Source organism: Ambystoma mexicanum, chromosome 5p (assembly GCF_040938575.1).
Source record: "Ambystoma mexicanum isolate Mex_15411 chromosome 5p, UKY_AmexF1_1, whole genome shotgun sequence".
NCBI lineage: Eukaryota > Metazoa > Chordata > Amphibia > Caudata > Ambystomatidae > Ambystoma > Ambystoma mexicanum.
This window is the reverse complement of record NC_090930.1, coordinates 740209670-740228298: the sequence shown is the minus strand read 5'-3', so window position 1 is coordinate 740228298 and position 18629 is coordinate 740209670. Positions and strand designations below refer to the sequence as shown.

At 39.3% G+C, this 18629-nt stretch overlaps 15 non-coding genes across 15 annotated transcripts; 8 read left to right on the top strand and 7 right to left on the bottom strand.

Annotated features, from left to right (window-relative positions):
- Positions 1–622: 622 nt before the first annotated feature.
- TRNAQ-UUG (transfer RNA glutamine (anticodon UUG)) lies at positions 623–694 on the bottom strand. Its single transcript has one exon. It is a non-coding gene; the product is annotated as a tRNA-Gln (tRNA).
- A 259-nt stretch (positions 695–953) lies between these two features.
- On the top strand, positions 954–1025 carry TRNAQ-CUG (transfer RNA glutamine (anticodon CUG)). The gene has a single exon. It is a non-coding gene; the product is annotated as a tRNA-Gln (tRNA).
- An 881-nt stretch (positions 1026–1906) lies between these two features.
- On the bottom strand, positions 1907–1978 carry TRNAQ-UUG (transfer RNA glutamine (anticodon UUG)). Its single transcript has one exon. It is a non-coding gene; the product is annotated as a tRNA-Gln (tRNA).
- Positions 1979–4349: 2371 nt separating this feature from the next.
- Positions 4350–4421, top strand: TRNAQ-CUG (transfer RNA glutamine (anticodon CUG)). The gene has a single exon. It is a non-coding gene; the product is annotated as a tRNA-Gln (tRNA).
- A 1244-nt stretch (positions 4422–5665) lies between these two features.
- On the top strand, positions 5666–5737 carry TRNAQ-CUG (transfer RNA glutamine (anticodon CUG)). Its single transcript has one exon. It is a non-coding gene; the product is annotated as a tRNA-Gln (tRNA).
- An 881-nt stretch (positions 5738–6618) lies between these two features.
- TRNAQ-UUG (transfer RNA glutamine (anticodon UUG)) lies at positions 6619–6690 on the bottom strand. Its single transcript has one exon. It is a non-coding gene; the product is annotated as a tRNA-Gln (tRNA).
- Positions 6691–9061: 2371 nt separating this feature from the next.
- On the top strand, positions 9062–9133 carry TRNAQ-CUG (transfer RNA glutamine (anticodon CUG)). Its single transcript has one exon. It is a non-coding gene; the product is annotated as a tRNA-Gln (tRNA).
- A 913-nt stretch (positions 9134–10046) lies between these two features.
- On the bottom strand, positions 10047–10118 carry TRNAQ-UUG (transfer RNA glutamine (anticodon UUG)). Its single transcript has one exon. It is a non-coding gene; the product is annotated as a tRNA-Gln (tRNA).
- A 259-nt stretch (positions 10119–10377) lies between these two features.
- TRNAQ-CUG (transfer RNA glutamine (anticodon CUG)) lies at positions 10378–10449 on the top strand. The gene has a single exon. It is a non-coding gene; the product is annotated as a tRNA-Gln (tRNA).
- An 881-nt stretch (positions 10450–11330) lies between these two features.
- TRNAQ-UUG (transfer RNA glutamine (anticodon UUG)) lies at positions 11331–11402 on the bottom strand. The gene has a single exon. It is a non-coding gene; the product is annotated as a tRNA-Gln (tRNA).
- A 2385-nt stretch (positions 11403–13787) lies between these two features.
- On the top strand, positions 13788–13859 carry TRNAQ-CUG (transfer RNA glutamine (anticodon CUG)). The gene has a single exon. It is a non-coding gene; the product is annotated as a tRNA-Gln (tRNA).
- Positions 13860–14772: 913 nt separating this feature from the next.
- Positions 14773–14844, bottom strand: TRNAQ-UUG (transfer RNA glutamine (anticodon UUG)). The gene has a single exon. It is a non-coding gene; the product is annotated as a tRNA-Gln (tRNA).
- A 259-nt stretch (positions 14845–15103) lies between these two features.
- On the top strand, positions 15104–15175 carry TRNAQ-CUG (transfer RNA glutamine (anticodon CUG)). Its single transcript has one exon. It is a non-coding gene; the product is annotated as a tRNA-Gln (tRNA).
- Positions 15176–16056: 881 nt separating this feature from the next.
- TRNAQ-UUG (transfer RNA glutamine (anticodon UUG)) lies at positions 16057–16128 on the bottom strand. Its single transcript has one exon. It is a non-coding gene; the product is annotated as a tRNA-Gln (tRNA).
- A 2364-nt stretch (positions 16129–18492) lies between these two features.
- On the top strand, positions 18493–18564 carry TRNAQ-CUG (transfer RNA glutamine (anticodon CUG)). Its single transcript has one exon. It is a non-coding gene; the product is annotated as a tRNA-Gln (tRNA).
- The last annotated feature ends 65 nt before the right edge of the window (positions 18565–18629 follow it).

The window sequence follows — 18629 nt, the reverse complement described above, 5'->3', positions numbered from 1 at the left end:
AAGAAAGGTATGATCCAACTAAAGTAAGTACATTCACGAATGGGCCCTTGGTCGGTACAAACAGTATTTATACACCTCAGGCCTTTTGTGAATTAAGAAAAGTGTGTTCTTCGTTCTATTTTTCATCTCAAACTGATACCTTCATTTTACAAACATGTAAAGGCTGTTAAGACGCTTGATTAATATCATTGATTCTGAATGTGGTCGCTTTTCATAGGATTAACCCTTTAACAATTTTGAAAGAGAATGGCGATACAATAGAGCTGCTTTTCCCAAAATGGTATTATTAATGTTGTTGATGCATCTTCAAGTAAAAAGAGAATCCATTGGGTCACAGATTGAGCATGTTTCTTAACATTGAGTTAAGTTTGAAAATTTCAAATCTTTTATGTATGTTTCCGATGCAGATCTGCCCATCGACTCAGAATGACCTCACTGTTCATACATTTAAAAAAAATGCATAAAGGTTAAGGTGCTAGGCACAAAAGTGGATTTTTATGAAAAGTTATGCCAGAGAGTGAGAGCGAAAATGAATACCCTACACCACTAACCTTATGAATATTACTATCTTTGGCCTATAATTTAAGACAACAAGGAGACAAAGTGTGTTAGAGCAAGAGAGAGGTTCCACCGAGACTTGAACTCGGATCGCTGGATTCAAAGTCCAAAGTGCTAACCATTACACCATGGAACCCTTCTTGAGCAGAGCTTCATAAGGGCAATGAGAATATAGGGCACAGTCAAGATTTTTACTGACCTATAGTAACCGTTTACTGATATTATATCGAAGCAGCACTGTTGCTGTTGGATGCTGTGCAATCGCAAAGTATTGGCTTCATGTCTCATTTGGATCAAATTCTTCCTCTGGAGTCTAATGATATAGGAATATTACATATTTTCTCTGATGTGCTCTGTTTTTCCAGAATGAAGTGCATCATGCTACTGAATATGTGGGTTCCATGGTGTAATGGTTAGCACTCTGGACTCTGAATCCAGCGATCCGAGTTCAAGTCTCGGTGGGACCTTGGGGCTGCTTCTCTTTTAGAGTTGCCTTTCATTTGCAGATAGATATAACAGCAATAGCTTTGCTTTACAGCCCACTTTGATGGCAGTCTTCTTTGACCAAAGAATATTAATAGTTTCTGGGGATGACTCTCTTTTGCCACAAAGAAACTGCCCACTCTCATATCTCCAAAGCTCCAAGGTATAATGGCTATTAAACTGGCTTTTGATCTCAGCGATTTGCATTGAAAGCCCAGGAGGCCCCTAAAATCAGTTGAATTGTTTCCTGATAATTTAGAGTTTATTTCTTCTTTCGAGAAAGGTGTGATCCAAATAAAGTAAGTACATTTAAACAAGGGCACTTGATCAGTAAATGCACTACTTTCTAGAACTCATAACTCTTGTAAGTTATACAAAGTTTGCTCTCCATACAGTTTGTCAACTCAAAGAATTACATTTTTGACACATTTAATAAGACCATCAAATTGCTTGAAACATAGGAATGATTGTGAAAGTGAATATGATTCACCAAAATAATTGTATAACATTTTTTAATGTTAATAAAATAGGGCTTTTTCCAATCTTTTCACATCAATGTTGTTTCTGCATGTTCCAGTGAGCAGAGAATCTACTGCACATAGTGTGTACATTTTTCTTTTCATAGAGTTAAGGTTGGACATTATTCATCTGTGGAAAATGTTTCTGAGAGATATCTGGGTGCCCACTCTGATTGACCTTAGGGATTGTACATTAACGATATGTAGTTGCATCACTGTATTGGTATCAGGCACCAAAGTGCATTTAAATGTAATGTCGTGCAGAGAGAGTCGACTGAACTTCTGAATATTAACTCTGTTGAATTGTAATTTGAGAAATTAGAAAATGGAGTGTAAGAGCAAGATAACGGTCCCACCGAGACTTGAACTCGGATCATTGGATTCAAAGTCCAAAGTGCTAACCATTACACCATGGAACCCTTGCAAGATGCACCTGAGAGCGTTGAATCAGAAATGGCAATATAGAGCACATTTACAATTTTTACAGATTCATAGTCCCAATTGACTGATATCATACAAACACAGCGATGTTGTCGATTGACGTTGTGCTATAGCAATCTCTGTGCTTTATAGAGCATGTAGATCAAATTCTTCCTCTTGAGGCATATGATTAAGCAATATTAAATATTGTTTCTGACTGCCTCTGTTTTGGCATAATGAAGTTCAGCATTTGCGGAAGTATTTAGGTTCCATGGTCTAATGGTTAGTAGGCTGGACTCTGAATTTAGTAATCTGACATGTTATAGCTATATTTTGTTTTCCTTTGGGTGTATTGTCATTTTATGCACATAGATTTCCTAGCAGTGGCTGTGATGAATAGTTCAATTTGATAGCAGCTTCCTTTTGAGAATTTGAAAAAAAAAGAATTAAATAGTCTCTCTGGATGACTCTGCTTTGATTTCTATGTGCACATCCCTTTTGCGTTTCAGAGGGATTGACCAACATACACAACAGTGCTTGGAAGACCTCTTCCTCCCTCATGGCATGTAAAGCTAACCTCTCTCCTACCGTGTGTTTTTTTACTTTTTAACTTCCCCTTCCGAGTCATGATCATGTAACTGAATTTACATTTTTAGATTTTAACTGCAGTAGTTGCTTGTTTTTCATTTTTATTTTTTGTGTACGCATACATCCCTTTTTGTGGGGAGGGGGGAGTGATGTCTGTTTACTTATATTAGCTAATATAGGTCATTTTATGTCCGCTTACAATATGTGTCAGGATTTTTTATGTCGTTTCCAATCAATGTCTAATATCAAGTGGTTTGCAGCAGTCATACAAAGGCACGTAACACCCCCAAAACACCTACATAAGTTAGAAATACTCCGGAAGAGTACTCAGTTTATGAAAAGGCGGTGAATCCCAAATAGAACTGTAAATGTAAGCTAGCAAGCAGACTGTGCACCCCTGTTTGGAACTATGACCTGTGTGTTGCCCTCTATTAACAGAACAATGTAACTGCAGCCCATGTCACATAAAATAGAAAGTAGAGATTATGCAAATTAACTCCCAGAAGAGCCTGGTGTCACCCCAAAAGGTGTCATGCTTTTCACACCAAGAAACATCCACACATAGATCCCTGCGAACCTCAAAAACGTACAGGAAACCCTGTCCAGCGCTTTGCTCCCAGAGGAGATAAGGTTGAAAAACCACCCTATGTTAAAAGTGTCCATAATCCATGCCAGCTGCCCTGTCTATAGAACCTGGCCGTTCGGGGCCTAGGGGCATGAGTGGAAGGGTTTAACCTGCCTGGGTTCTTGGGCATGGTTTCATCATGCCTCAGTTTACAATGGCACTCTGCCACTTTGTCAGGCTTTAAAGAAGCCTGACTCCTGCAGAGCAAAAGATCTGATTATTTCCTTACATGTTTTGTACGTAAGAATGCGGATGGTGCTCTGAGCCTCCTATGGTGGTTATTAAGCATGGTATACATACCATAGCATGTAACTGTGCCTACAAATGGAACATTTTGTTCATTTATTAGGGAGTTGTGAAAATGGCAAAATCAAATTGCCATTACTGACACAGACCAGCTGCCGCTATCCGGACATTTCGTTGAAAGACATTTCGTCGAAAGACATTTGGTCGACGTAATTTGGTCGAAAGCCAAATGGTCGTTTTTTTTATTTATTTATATATATATTTTTTAGGTTGTAGTTTAGGGAAAAAAAGGGGTTTTTAGAAAAAAAGGGGGTTGGGGGGACCCCCCCAAACCCCCCCCCCCAAAAAAAATGTGAAAATAAAAAACAAAGCAATTCGACCATTTGGTTTTCGACCAAATGGTTTCGACCAATTGTCCTGTCGACAAATTTTTTTCGACGAAATGTCTGGCAACCCAGCTGCCGACTGTTGCTATTGACAGGAGTTCCAGGTGTATAAACTGAGGAGATCACCAGTTCAATTACCTGTGAACGCATTTTGAAGCTCATTCACAACCAGTTCATGCCCGTTCTCTCCATTTTGGCTTTCTGGCTGGCCGAGGGGCCCTTCAGTAATGTTCTTTGCTAACCATTACACCATGGGCCCCTTGCTGGTGCAACCTGACAGAGTTGTAACAGAAATGAGAATCGAGATCTCATGCATCATTTTAACAAACTCATATTCCTAGCCCACGGATATTATGCAAATGTGGAACTGTTTAGTTGGTTGTTGCGCAATAGCAAACTCTTTGCTTTACAGCTCATTTGGATAGGATTCTTCCTCTGGAGGCATAAGATAAAAGAATATTGCATACATTCTCTAAAAGGCTCTTTTTTTGCTGCAATGACGTTCATCATGTCACTAAGTATGTAGGTTCCATGGTGTAATGGTTAGCACTCTGGACTCTGAATCCAGCGATCCGAGTTCAAATCTCGGTCGGACCTTGGGAATTACTGTGTTTGTTTTCCTCTCAGTGTCTTGTTTTAATAGCAATGACGCTGCTGTGTCGCCCACTTTCATAGCATTATTCCCTGGGTGCATTTGAAAAAAGAAAGATTTTCCATGGATGACGCTCTTTAGCCACAATGAAACCCACCACTTTCTGTGGTGTGAAAGACCCATGGTGTAATGGTAGCACCCTGGAGGTTGAATCCAATAATTTGCATTCAAATCTCTGTAAGAGTTTACCATCAGTCGAACCTTTCCCTTATCGTTTATTGTGGATGTCTTCTTTGAAGAAAGGTATGATCCAACTAAAGTAAGTACATTCACGAATGGGCCCTTGGTCGGTACAAACAGTATTTATACACCTCAGGCCTTTTGTGAATTAAGAAAAGTGTGTTCTTCGTTCTATTTTTCATCTCAAACTGATACCTTCATTTTACAAACATGTAAAGGCTGTTAAGACGCTTGATTAATATCATTGATTCTGAATGTGGTCGCTTTTCATAGGATTAACCCTTTAACAATTTTGAAAGAGAATGGCGATACAATAGAGCTGCTTTTCCCAAAATGGTATTATTAATGTTGTTGCTGCATCTTCAAGTAAAAAGAGAATCCATTGGGTCACAGATTGAGCATGTTTCTTAACATTGAGTTAAGTTTGAAAATTTCAAATCTTTTATGTATGTTTCCGATGCAGATCTGCCCATCGACTCAGAATGACCTCACTGTTCATACATTTAAAAAAAATGCATAAAGGTTAAGGTGCTAGGCACAAAAGTGGATTTTTATGAAAAGTTATGCCAGAGAGTGAGAGCGAAAATGAATACCCTACACCACTAACCTTATGAATATTACTATCTTTGACCTATAATTTAAGACAACAAGGAGACAAAGTGTGTTAGAGCAAGAGAGAGGTTCCACCGAGACTTGAACTCGGATCGCTGGATTCAAAGTCCCAAGTGCCAACCATTACACCATGGAACCCTTCTTGAGCAGAGCTTCATAAGGGCAATGAGAATATAGGGCACAGTCAAGATTTTTACTGACCTATAGTAACCGTTTACTGATATTATATCGAAGCAGCACTGTTGCTGTTGGATGCTGTGCAATCGCAAAGTATTGGCTTCATGTCTCATTTGGATCAAATTCTTCCTCTGGAGTCTAATGATATAGGAATATTACATATTTTCTCTGATGTGCTCTGTTTTTCCAGAATGAAGTGCATCATGCTACTGAATATGTGGGTTCCATGGTGTAATGGTTAGCACTCTGGACTCTGAATCCAGCGATCCGAGTTCAAGTCTCGGTGGGACCTTGGGGCTGCTTCTCTTTTAGAGTTGCCTTTCATTTGCAGATAGATATAACAGCAATAGCTTTGCTTTACAGCCCACTTTGATGGCAGTCTTCTTTGACCAAAGAATATTAATAGTTTCTGGGGATGACTCTCTTTTGCCACAAAGAAACTGCCCACTCTCATATCTCCAAAGCTCCAAGGTATAATGGCTATTAAACTGGCTTTTGATCTCAGCGATTTGCATTGAAAGCCCAGGAGGCCCCTAAAATCAGTTGAATTGTTTCCTGATAATTTAGAGTTTATTTCTTCTTTCGAGAAAGGTGTGATCCAAATAAAGTAAGTACATTTAAACAAGGGCACTTGATCAGTAAATGCACTACTTTCTAGAACTCATAACTCTTGTAAGTTATAAAAAGTTTGCTCTCCATACAGTTTGTCAACTCAAAGAATTACATTTTTGACACATTTAATAAGACCATCAAATTGCTTGAAACATAGGAATGATTGTGAAAGTGAATATGATTCACCAAAATAATTGTATAACATTTTTTAATGTTAATAAAATAGGGCTTTTTCCAATCTTTTCACATCAATGTTGTTTCTGCATGTTCCAGTGAGCAGAGAATCTACTGCACATAGTGTGTACATTTTTCTTTTCATAGAGTTAAGGTTGGACATTATTCATCTGTGGAAAATGTTTCTGAGAGATATCTGGGTGCCCACTCTGATTGACCTTAGGGATTGTACATTAACGATTTGTAGTTGCATCACTGTATTGGTATCAGGCACCAAAGTGCATTTAAATGTAATGTCGTGCAGAGAGAGTCGACTGAACTTCTGAATATTAACTCTGTTGAATTGTAATTTGAGAAATTAGAAAATGGAGTGTAAGAGCAAGATAACGGTCCCACCGAGACTTGAACTCGGATCGTTGGATTCAAAGTCCAAAGTGCTAACCATTACACCATGGAACCCTTGCAAGATGCACCTGAGAGCGTTGAATCAGAAATGGCAATATAGAGCACATTTACAATTTTTACAGATTCATAGTCCCAATTGACTGATATCATACAAACACAGCGATGTTGTCGATTGACGTTGTGCTATAGCAATCTCTGTGCTTTATAGAGCATGTAGATCAAATTCTTCCTCTTGAGGCATATGATTAAGCAATATTAAATATTGTTTCTGACTGCCTCTGTTTTGGCATAATGAAGTTCAGCATTTGCGGAAGTATTTAGGTTCCATGGTCTAATGGTTAGTAGGCTGGACTCTGAATTTAGTAATCTGACATGTTATAGCTATATTTTGTTTTCCTTTGGGTGTATTGTCATTTTATGCACATAGATTTCCTAGCAGTGGCTGTGATGAATAGTTCAATTTGATAGCAGCTTCCTTTTGAGAATTTGAAAAAAAAAGAATTAAATAGTCTCTCTGGATGACTCTGCTTTGATTTCTATGTGCACATCCCTTTTGCGTTTCAGAGGGATTGACCAACATACACAACAGTGCTTGGAAGACCTCTTCCTCCCTCATGGCATGTAAAGCTAACCTCTCTCCTACCGTGTGTTTTTTTACTTTTTAACTTCCCCTTCCGAGTCATGATCATGTAACTGAATTTACATTTTTAGATTTTAACTGCAGTAGTTGCTTGTTTTTCATTTTTATTTTTTGTGTACGCATACATCCCTTTTTGTGGGGAGGGGGGAGTGATGTCTGTTTACTTATATTAGCTAATATAGGTCATTTTATGTCCGCTTACAATATGTGTCAGGATTTTTTATGTCGTTTCCAATCAATGTCTAATATCAAGTGGTTTGCAGCAGTCATACAAAGGCACGTAACACCCTCAAAACACCTACATAAGTTAGAAATACTCCGGAAGAGTACTCAGTTTATGAAAAGGCAGTGAATCCCAAATAGAACTGTAAATGTAAGCTAGCAAGCAGACTGTGCACCCCTGTTTGGAACTATGACCTGTGTGTTGCCCTCTATTAACAGAACAATGTAACTGCAGCCCATGTCACATAAAATAGAAAGTAGAGATTATGCAAATTAACTCCCAGAAGAGCCTGGTGTCACCCCAAAAGGTGTCATGCTTTTCACACCAAGAAACATCCACACATAGATCCCTGCGAACCTCAAAAACGTACAGGAAACCCTGTCCAGCGCTTTGCTCCCAGAGGAGATAAGGTTGAAAAACCACCCTATGTTAAAAGTGTCCATAATCCATGCCAGCTGCCCTGTCTATAGAACCTGGCCGTTTGGGACCGTTCGGGGCCTAGGGGCATGAGTGGAAGGGTTTAACCTGCCTGGGTTCTTGGGCATGGTTTCATCATGCCTCAGTTTACAATGGCACTCTGCCACTTTGTCAGGCTTTAAAGAAGCCTGACTCCTGCAGAGCAAAAGATCTGATTATTTCCTTACATGTTTTGTACGTAAGAATGCGGATGGTGCTCTGAGCCTCCTATGGTGGTTATTAAGCATGGTATACATACCATAGCATGTAACTGTGCCTACAAATGGAACATTTTGTTCATTTATTAGGGAGTTGTGAAAATGGCAAAATCAAATTGCCATTACTGACACAGACCAGCTGCCGCTGTCCGGACATTTCGTCGAAAGACATTTCGTCGAAAGACATTTGGTCGACGTAATTTGGTCGAAAGCCAAATGGTCGTTTTTTTAATTTATTTATATATATATTTTTTAGGTTGTAGTTTAGGGAAAAAAAGGGGTTTTTAGAAAAAAAGGGGGTTGGGGGGACCCCCCCCCCAAAAAAAAATGTGAAAATAAAAAACAAAGCAATTCGACCATTTGGTTTTCGACCAAATGGTTTCGACCAATTGTCCTGTCGACAAATTTTTTTCGACGAAATGTCTGGCAACCCAGCTGCCGACTGTTGCTATTGACAGGAGTTCCAGGTGTATAAACTGAGGAGATCACCAGTTCAATTACCTGTGAACGCATTTTGAAGCTCATTCACAACCAGTTCATGCCCGTTCTCTCCATTTTGGCTTTCTGGCTGGCCGAGGGGCCCTTCAGTAATGTTCTTTGCTAACCATTACACCATGGGCCCCTTGCTGGTGCAACCTGACAGAGTTGTAACAGAAATGAGAATCGAGATCTCATGCATCATTTTAACAAACTCATATTCCTAGCCCACGGATATTATGCAAATGTGGAACTGTTTAGTTGGTTGTTGCGCAATAGCAAACTCTTTGCTTTACAGCTCATTTGGATAGGATTCTTCCTCTGGAGGCATAAGATAAAAGAATATTGCATACATTCTCTAAAAGGCTCTTTTTTTGCTGCAATGACGTTCATCATGTCACTAAGTATGTAGGTTCCATGGTGTAATGGTTAGCACTCTGGATTCTGAATCCAGCGATCTGAGTTCAAATCTCGGTGGGACCTTGGGAATTACTGTGTTTGTTTTCCTCTCAGTGTCTTGTTTTAATAGAAATGACGCTGCTGTGTCGCCCACTTTCATAGCATTATTCCCTGGGTGCATTTGAAAAAAGAAAGATTTTCCATGGATGACGCTCTTTAGCCACAATGAAACCCACCACTTTCTGTGGTGTGAAAGACCCATGGTGTAATGGTAGCACCCTGGAGGTTGAATCCAATAATTTGCATTCAAATCTCTGTAAGAGTTTACCATCAGTCGAACCTTTCCCTTATCGTTTATTGTGGATGTCTTCTTTGAAGAAAGGTATGATCCAACTAAAGTAAGTACATTCACGAATGGGCCCTTGGTCGGTACAAACAGTATTTATACACCTCAGGCCTTTTGTGAATTAAGAAAAGTGTGTTCTTCGTTCTATTTTTCATCTCAAACTGATACCTTCATTTTACAAACATGTAAAGGCTGTTAAGACGCTTGATTAATATCATTGATTCTGAATGTGGTCGCTTTTCATAGGATTAACCCTTTAACAATTTTGAAAGAGAATGGCGATACAATAGAGCTGCTTTTCCCAAAATGGTATTATTAATGTTGTTGCTGCATCTTCAAGTAAAAAGAGAATCCATTGGGTCACAGATTGAGCATGTTTCTTAACATTGAGTTAAGTTTGAAAATTTCAAATCTTTTATGTATGTTTCCGATGCAGATCTGCCCATCGACTCAGAATGACCTCACTGTTCATACATTTAAAAAAAATGCATAAAGGTTAAGGTGCTAGGCACAAAAGTGGATTTTTATGAAAAGTTATGCCAGAGAGTGAGAGCCAAAATGAATACCCTACACCACTAACCTTATGAATATTACTATCTTTGGCCTATAATTTAAGACAACAAGGAGACAAAGTGTGTTAGAGCAAGAGAGAGGTTCCACCGAGACTTGAACTCGGATCGCTGGATTCAAAGTCCAAAGTGCTAACCATTACACCATGGAACCCTTGTTGAGCAGAGCTTCATAAGGGCAATGAGAATATAGGGCACAGTCAAGATTTTTACTGACCTATAGTAACCGTTTACTGATATTATATTGAAGCAGCACTGTTGCTGTTGGATGCTGTGCAATCGCAAAGTATTGGCTTCATGTCTCATTTGGATCAAATTCTTCCCCTGGAGTCTAATGATATAGGAATATTACATATTTTCTCTGATGTGCTCTGTTTTTCCAGAATGAAGTGCATCATGCTGCTGAATATGTGGGTTCCATGGTGTAATGGTTAGCACTCTGGACTCTGAATCCAGCGATCCGAGTTCAAGTCTCGGTGGGACCTTGGGGCTGCTTCTCTTTTAGAGTTGCCTTTCATTTGCAGATAGATATAACAGCAATAGCTTTGCTTTACAGCCCACTTTGATGGCAGTCTTCTTTGACCAAAGAATATTAATAGTTTCTGGGGATGACTCTCTTTTGCCACAAAGAAACTGCCCACTCTCATATCTCCAAAGCTCCAAGGTATAATGGCTATTAAACTGGCTTTTGATCTCAGCGATTTGCATTGAAAGCCCAGGAGGCCCCTAAAATCAGTTGAATTGTTTCCTGATAATTTAGAGTTTATTTCTTCTTTCGAGAAAGGTGTGATCCAAATAAAGTAAGTACATTTAAACAAGGGCACTTGATCAGTAAATGCACTACTTTCTAGAACTCATAACTCTTGTAAGTTATAAAAAGTTTGCTCTCCATACAGTTTGTCAACTCAAAGAATTACATTTTTTACACATTTAATAAGACCATCAAATTGCTTGAAACATAGGAATGATTGTGAAAGTGAATATGATTCACCAAAATAATTGTATAACATTTTTTAATGTTAATAAAATAGGGCTTTTTCCAATCTTTTCACATCAATGTTGTTTCTGCATGTTCCAGTGAGCAGAGAATCTACTGCACATAGTGTGTACATTTTTCTGTTCATAGAGTTAAGGTTGGACATTATTCATCTGTGGAAAATGTTTCTGAGAGATATCTGGGTGCCCACTCTGATTGACCTTAGGGATTGTACATTAACGATATGTAGTTGCATCACTGTATTGGTATCAGGCACCAAAGTGCATTTAAATGTAATGTCGTGCAGAGAGAGTCGACTGAACTTCTGAATATTAACTCTGTTGAATTGTAATTTGAGAAATTAGAAAATGGAGTGTAAGAGCAAGATAACGGTCCCACCGAGACTTGAACTCGGATAGTTGGATTCAAAGTCCAAAGTGCTAACCATTACACCATGGAACCCTTGCAAGATGCACCTGAGAGCGCTGAATCAGAAATGGCAATATAGAGCACATTTACAATTTTTACAGATTCATAGTCCCAATTGACTGATATCATACAAACACAGCGATGTTGTCGATTGACGTTGTGCTATAGCAATCTCTGTGCTTTATAGAGCATGTAGATCAAATTCTTCCTCTTGAGGCATATGATTAAGCAATATTAAATATTGTTTCTGACTGCCTCTGTTTTGGCATAATGAAGTTCAGCATTTGCGGAAGTATTTAGGTTCCATGGTCTAATGGTTAGTAGGCTGGACTCTGAATTTAGTAATCTGACATGTTATAGCTATATTTTGTTTTCCTTTGGGTGTATTGTCATTTTATGCACATAGATTTCCTAGCAGTGGCTGTGATGAATAGTTCAATTTGATAGCAGCTTCCTTTTGAGAATTTGAAAAAAAAAGAATTAAATAGTCTCTCTGGATGACTCTGCTTTGATTTCTATGTGCACATCCCTTTTGCGTTTCAGAGGGATTGACCAACATACACAACAGTGCTTGGAAGACCTCTTCCTCCCTCATGGCATGTAAAGCTAACCTCTCTCCTACCGTTTGTTTTTTTACTTTTTAACTTCCCCTTCCGAGTCATGATCATGTAACTGAATTTACATTTTTAGATTTTAACTGCAGTAGTTGCTTGTTTTTCATTTTTATTTTTTGTGTACGCATACATCCCTTTTTGTGGGGAGGGGGGAGTGATGTCTGTTTACTTATATTAGCTAATATAGGTCATTTTATGTCCGCTTACAATATGTATCAGGATTTTTGATGTCGTTTCCAATCAATGTCTAATATCAAGTGGTTTGCAGCAGTCATACAAAGGCACGTAACACCCCCAAAACACCTACATAAGTTAGAAATACTCCGGAAGAGTACTCAGTTTATGAAAAGGCGGTGAATCCCAAATAGAACTGTAAATGTAAGCTAGCAAGCAGACTGTGCACCCCTGTTTGGAACTATGACCTGTGTGTTGCCCTCTATTAACAGAACAATGTAACTGCAGCCCATGTCACATAAAATAGAAAGTAGAGATTATGCAAATTAACTCCCAGAAGAGCCTGGTGTCACCCCAAAAGGTGTCATGCTTTTCACACCAAGAAACATCCACACATAGATCCCTGCAAACCTCAAAAACGTACAGGAAACCCTGTCCAGCGCTTTGCTCCCAGAGGAGATAAGGTTGAAAAACCACCCTATGTTAAAAGTGTCCATAATCCATGCCAGCTGCCCTGTCTATAGAACCTGGCCGTTCGTGGCCATTCGGGGCCTAGGGGTATGAGTGGAAGGGTTTAACCTGCCTGGGTTCTTGGGCATGGTTTCATCATGCCTCAGTTTACAATGGCACTCTGCCACTTTGTCAGGCTTTAAAGAAGCCTGACTCCTGCAGAGCAAAAGATCTGATTATTTCCTTACATGTTTTGTACGTAAGAATGCGGATGGTGCGCTGAGCTTCCTATGGTGGTAATTAAGCATGGTATACATACCATAGCATGTAACTGTGCCTACAAATGGAACATTTTGTTCATTTATTAGGGAGTTGTGAAAATGGCAAAATCAAATTGCCATTACTGACACAGACCAGCTGCTGCTGTCCGGACATTTCGTCGAAAGACATTTCGTCGAAAGACATTTGGTCGACGTAATTTGGTCGAAAGCCAAATGGTCGTTTTTTTTATTTATTTATATATATATATTTTAGGTTGTAGTTTAGGGAAAAAAAGGGGTTTTTAGAAAAAAAGGGGGTTGGGGGGACCCCCCCAAACCCCCCCCCCCCCCAAAAAAAAATGTGAAAATAAAAAACAAAGCAATTCGACCATTTGGTTTTCGACCAAATGGTTTCGACCAATTGTCCTGTCGACAAATTTTTTTTGACAAAATGTCTGGCAACCCAGCTGCCGACTGTTGCTATTGACAGGAGTTCCAGGTGTATAAACTGAGGAGATCACCAGTTCAATTACCCGTGAACGCATTTTGAAGCTCATTCACAACCAGTTCATGCCCGTTCTCTCCATTTTGGCTTTCTGGCTGGCCGAGGGGCCCTTCAGTAATGTTCTTTGCTAACCATTACACCATGGGCCCCTTGCTGGTGCAACCTGACAGAGTTGTAACAGAAATGAGAATCGAGATCTCATGCATCATTTTAACAAACTCATATTCCTAGCCCACGGATATTATGCAAATGTGGAACTGTTTAGTTGGTTGTTGCGCAATAGCAAACTCTTTGCTTTACAGCTCATTTGGATAGGATTCTTCCTCTGGAGGCATAAGATAAAAGAATATTGCATACATTCTCTAAAAGGCTCTTTTTTTGCTGCAATGACGTTCATCATGTCACTAAGTATGTAGGTTCCATGGTGTAATGGTTAGCACTCTGGACTCTGAATCCAGCGATCCGAGTTCAAATCTCGGTGGGACCTTGGGAATTACTGTGTTTGTTTTTCTCTCAGTGTCTTGTTTTAATAGCAATGACGCTGCTGTGTCGCCCACTTTCATAGCATTATTCCCTGGGTGCATTTGAAAAAAGAAAGATTTTCCATGGATGACGCTCTTTAGCCACAATGAAACCCACCACTTTCTGTGGTGTGAAAGACCCATGGTGTAATGGTAGCACCCTGGAGGTTGAATCCAATAATTTGCATTCAAATCTCTGTAAGAGTTTACCATCAGTCGAACCTTTCCCTTATCGTTTATTGTGGATGTCTTCTTTGAAGAAAGGTATGATCCAACTAAAGTAAGTACATTCACGAATGGGCCCTTGGTCGGTACAAACAGTATTTATACACCTCAGGCCTTTTGTGAATTAAGAAAAGTGTGTTCTTCGTTCTATTTTTCATCTCAAACTGATACCTTCATTTTACAAACATGTAAAGGCTGTTAAGACGCTTGATTAATATCATTGATTCTGAATGTGGTCGCTTTTCATAGGATTAACCCTTTAACAATTTTGAAAGAGAATGGCGATACAATAGAGCTGCTTTTCCCAAAATGGTATTATTAATGTTGTTGCTGCATCTTCAAGTAAAAAGAGAATCCATTGGGTCACAGATTGAGCATGTTTCTTAACATTGAGTTAAGTTTGAAAATTTCAAATCTTTTATGTATGTTTCCGATGCAGATCTGCCCATCGACTCAGAATGACCTCACTGTTCATACATTTAAAAAAAATGCATAAAGGTTAAGGTGCTAGGCACAAAAGTGGATTTTTATGAAAAGTTATGCCAGAGAGTGAGAGCGAAAATGAATACCCTACACCACTAACCTTATGAATATTACTATCTTTGGCCTATAATTTAAGACAACAAGGAGACAAAGTGTGTTAGAGCAAGAGAGAGGTTCCACCGAGACTTGAACTCGGATCGTTGGATTCAAAGTCCAAAGTGCTAACCATTACACCATGGAACCCTTGTTGAGCAGAGCTTCATAAGGGCAATGAGAATATAGGGCACAGTCAAGATTTTTACTGACCTATAGTAACCGTTTACTGATATTATATCGAAGCAGCACTGTTGCTGTTGGATGCTGTGCAATCGCAAAGTATTGGCTTCATGTCTCATTTGGATCAAATTCTTCCTCTGGAGTCTAATGATATAGGAATATTACATATTTTCTCTGATGTGCTCTGTTTTTCCAGAATGAAGTGCATCATGCTACTGAATATGTGGGTTCCATGGTGTAATGGTTAGCACTCTGGACTCTGAATCCAGCGATCTGAGTTCAAGTCTCGGTGGGACCTTGGGGCTGGTTCTCTTTTAGAGTTGCCTTTCATTTGCAGATAGATATAACAGCAATAGCTTTGCTTTACAGCCCACTTTGATGGCAGTCTTCTTTGACCAAAGAATATTAATAGTTTCTGGGGATGACTCTCTTTTGCCACAAAGAAACTGCCCACTCTCATATCTCCAAAGCTCCAAGGTATAATGGCTATTAAACTGGCTTTTGATCTCAGCGATTTGCATTGAAAGCCCAGGAGGACCCTAAAATCAGTTGAATTGTTTCCTGATAATTTAGAGTTTATTTCTTCTTTCGAGAAAGGTGTGATCCAAATAAAGTAAGTACATTTAAACAAGGGCACTTGATCAGTAAATGCACTACTTTCTAGAACTCATAACTCTTGTAAGTTATAAAAAGTTTGCTCTCCATACAGTTTGTCAACTCAAAGAATTACATTTTTTACACATTTAATAAGACCATCAAATTGCTTGAAACATAGGAATGATTGTGAAAGTGAATATGATTCACCAAAATAATTGTATAACATTTTTTAATGTTAATAAAATAGGGCTTTTTCCAATCTTTTCACATCAATGTTGTTTCTGCATGTTCCAGTGAGCAGAGAATCTACTGCACATAGTGTGTACATTTTTCTTTTCATAGAGTTAAGGTTGGACATTATTCATCTGTGGAAAATGTTTCTGAGAGATATCTGGGTGCCCACTCTGATTGACCTTAGGGATTGTACATTAACGATATGTAGTTGCATCACTGTATTGGTATCAGGCACCAAAGTGCATTTAAATGTAATGTCGTGCAGAGAGAGTCGACTGAACTTCTGAATATTAACTCTGTTGAATTGTAATTTGAGAAATTAGAAAATGGAGTGTAAGAGCAAGATAACGGTCCCACCGAGACTTGAACTCGGATCGTTGGATTCAAAGTCCAAAGTGCTAACCATTACACCATGGAACCCTTGCAAGATGCACCTGAGAGCGTTGAATCAGAAATGGCAATATAGAGCACATTTACAATTTTTACAGATTCATAGTCCCAATTGACTGATATCATACAAACACAGCGATGTTGTCGATTGACGTTGTGCTATAGCAATCTCTGTGCTTTATAGAGCATGTAGATCAAATTCTTCCTCTTGAGGCATATGATTAAGCAATATTAAATATTGTTTCTGACTGCCTCTGTTTTGGCATAATGAAGTTCAGCATTTGCGGAAGTATTTAGGTTCCATGGTCTAATGGTTAGTAGGCTGGACTCTGAATTTAGTAATCTGACATGTTATAGCTATATGTTGTTTTCCTTTGGGTGTATTGTCATTTTATGCACATAGATTTCCTAGCAGTGGCTGTGATGAATAGTTCAATTTGATAGCAGCTTCCTTTTGAGAATTTGAAAAAAAAAGAATTAAATAGTCTCTCTGGATGACTCTGCTTTGATTTCTATGTGCACATCCCTTTTGCGTTTCAGAGGGATTGACCAACATACACAACAGTGCTTGGAAGACCTCTTCCTCCCTCATGGCATGTAAAGCTAACCTCTCTCCTACCGTGTGTTTTTTTACTTCTTAACTTCCCCTTCCGAGTCATGATCATGTAACTGAATTTACATTTTTAGATTTTAACTGCAGTAGTTGCTTGTTTTTCATTTTTATTTTTTGTGTACGCATACATCCCTTTTTGTGGGGAGGGGGGAGTGATGTCTGTTTACTTATATTAGCTAATATAGGTCATTTTATGTCCGCTTACAATATGTGTCAGGATTTTTTATGTCGTTTCCAATCAATGTCTAATATCAAGTGGTTTGCAGCAGTCATACAAAGGCACGTAACACCCCCAAAACACCTACATAAGTTAGAAATACTCCGGAAGAGTACTCAGTTTATGAAAAGGCGGTGAATCCCAAATAGAACTGTAAATGTAAGCTAGCAAGCAGACTGTGCACCCCTGTTTGGAACTATGACCTGTGTGTTGCCCTCTATTAACAGAACAATGTAACTGCAGCCCATGTCACATAAAATAGAAAGTAGAGATTATGCAAATTAACTCCCAGAAGAGCCTGGTGTCACCCCAAAAGGTGTCATGCTTTTCACACCAAGAAACATCCACACATAGATCCCTGCGAACCTCAAAAACGTACAGGAAACCCTGTCCAGCGCTTTGCTCCCAGAGGAGATAAGGTTGAAAAAGCACCCTATGTTAAAAGTGTCCATAATCCATGCCAGCTGCCCTGTCTATAGAACCTGGCTGTTCGTGGCCGTTCGGGGCCTAGGGGCATGAGTGGAAGGGTTTAACCTGCCTGGGTTCTTGGGCATGGTTTCATCATGCCTCAGTTTACAATGGCACTCTGCCACTTTGTCAGGCTTTAAAGAAGCCTGACTCCTGCAGAGCAAAAGATCTGATTATTTCCTTACATGTTTTGTACGTAAGAATGCGGATGGTGCTCTGAGCCTCCTATGGTGGTTATTAAGCATGGTATACATACCATAGCATGTAACTGTGCATACAAATGGAACATTTTGTTCATTTATTAGGGAGTTGTGAAAATGGCAAAATCAAATTGCCATTACTGACACAGACCAGCTGCCGCTGTCCGGACATTTCGTCGAAAGACATTTGGTCGACGTAATTTGGTCGAAAGCCAAATGGTCGTTTTTTTTATTTATTTATATATATATTTTTTAGGTTGTAGTTTAGGGAAAAAAAGGGGTTTTTAGAAAAAAAGGGGGTTGGGGGGACCCCCCCAAACCCCCCCCCCAAAAAAATGTGAAAATAAAAAACAAAGCAATTCGACCATTTGGTTTTCGACCAAATGGTTTCGACCAATTGTCCTGTCGACAAATTTTTTTCGACGAAATGTCTGGCAACCCAGCTGCCGACTGTTGCTATTGACAGGAGTTCCAGGTGTAGAAACTGAGGAGATCACCAGTTCAATTACCTGTGAACGCATTTTGAAGCTCATTCACAACCAGTTCATGCCCGTTCTCTCCATTTTGGCTTTCTGGCTGGCCGAGGGGCCCTTCAGTAATGTTCTTTGCTAACCATTACACCATGGGCCCCTTGCTGGTGCAACCTGACAGAGTTGTAACAGAAATGAGAATCGAGATCTCATGCATCATTTTAACAAACTCATATTCCTAGCCCACGGATATTATGCAAATGTGGAACTGTTTAGTTGGTTGTTGCGCAATAGCAAACTCTTTGCTTTACAGCTCATTTGGATAGGATTCTTCCTCTGGAGGCATAAGATAAAAGAATATTGCATACCTTCTCTAAAAGGCTCTTTTTTTGCTGCAATGACGTTCATCATGTCACTAAGTATGTAGGTTCCATGGTGTAATGGTTAGCACTCTGGACTCTGAGTCCAGCGATCCGAGTTCAAATCTTGGTGGGACCTTGGGAATTACTGTGTTTGTTTTCCTCTCAGTGTCTTGTTTTAATAGCAATGACGCTGCTGTGTCG